At 52.5% G+C, this 976-nt stretch overlaps 1 protein-coding gene across 1 annotated transcript in view; it reads left to right on the top strand.

Moving 5' to 3' along the window:
* The window catches only part of ABCC6 (ATP-binding cassette, sub-family C (CFTR/MRP), member 6), a 68,921-nt gene that overhangs the window by 48,109 nt on the left and 19,836 nt on the right, over window positions 1–976 (top strand). The gene's annotated exons all lie outside the window — the stretch shown is intronic.

Genomic DNA, 976 nt, shown 5'->3' with positions numbered 1-976 from the left:
TCCAAGGTCCCCCCCTCCATCCTCCAGCTGCACCCAAGAGTGCCTCGGGGCTGCCTCACCTACACACCCAGGCTCATCCTCTCTTTCCTGAACATCTGTGCAACGGTCCTGGCTGCAAACACAGACCTGCATCCTTAAGCTGGGGCTGGGGAAGTCCCTACTTTTACAGACCCCTTAGAGTTTCTCCCAGCCTCATTGGCAAAGGCAGAATGTTGGCCCCCAGGTTTGGGGGCACCTGAGCACTTAGGTGGGGCAGCAGGTCAGCTGGACTCTTTCCCTCCCCCAAGCAGAGAACCACTCCAAAGTCTGGCTGCTGTTGGCTTCCAGCACTCCCACATGGCTGCCGCTGCCCCCCTCCCAACCCCAGAGGAGGTGGGTCCTGGACCATTTCCCCACCATCAATGCCCCCTAACTTCTCTCTCTCTCTTTTTTTAAATAGCTTTATGTTTTGGGTTCACAGCAAAATTGAGCAGAAGGTATAGAAATATACCCCCCACTTCCACATGTATATAGCCTAGGTCATTATCAACATCCCCCAGTGGTGCGTTTGTCACAAATAATGAACCTATATCCTAGCTACCTGAAGTCCACAGTTTTTTTTAAACAGTCTTCTTCTTCTTTTTTTTGGTGGGCAGGGGGAGGCTGTGCTTTGCTTCAGTTGAGGCACATGGGATCTTTGATCTTTGTTTCAGTATGCAGGATCTTTAGTTGCGGCATGTGGGATCTAGTTCCCAGACCAGGGATCCACCCTGGGCCACCTGCATTGGGAGTGCGGAGTCTTAGCCGTTGGACCAGGAGCGAAGTCCCCTGGAGTCCCCAGTTTTCATCAGGGTTCACTCTGAGAGTTGTACATCCCATTAGTTCATTAGTTCAGTCACTCAGTCGTGTCCAACTCTTTGCAACCCCATGAATCGCAGCACGCCAGGCTTCCCTGTCCATCACCAACTCCCGGATTCACTCAGACTCACGTCATTCG

Source organism: Bison bison, unplaced genomic scaffold, assembly GCF_000754665.1.
Source record: "Bison bison bison isolate TAMUID 2011002044 unplaced genomic scaffold, Bison_UMD1.0 scf7180017864135, whole genome shotgun sequence".
NCBI lineage: Eukaryota > Metazoa > Chordata > Mammalia > Artiodactyla > Bovidae > Bison > Bison bison.
Note: the sequence above shows the minus strand (reverse complement) of the source record. Positions and strands in the feature narration are given on the sequence as shown.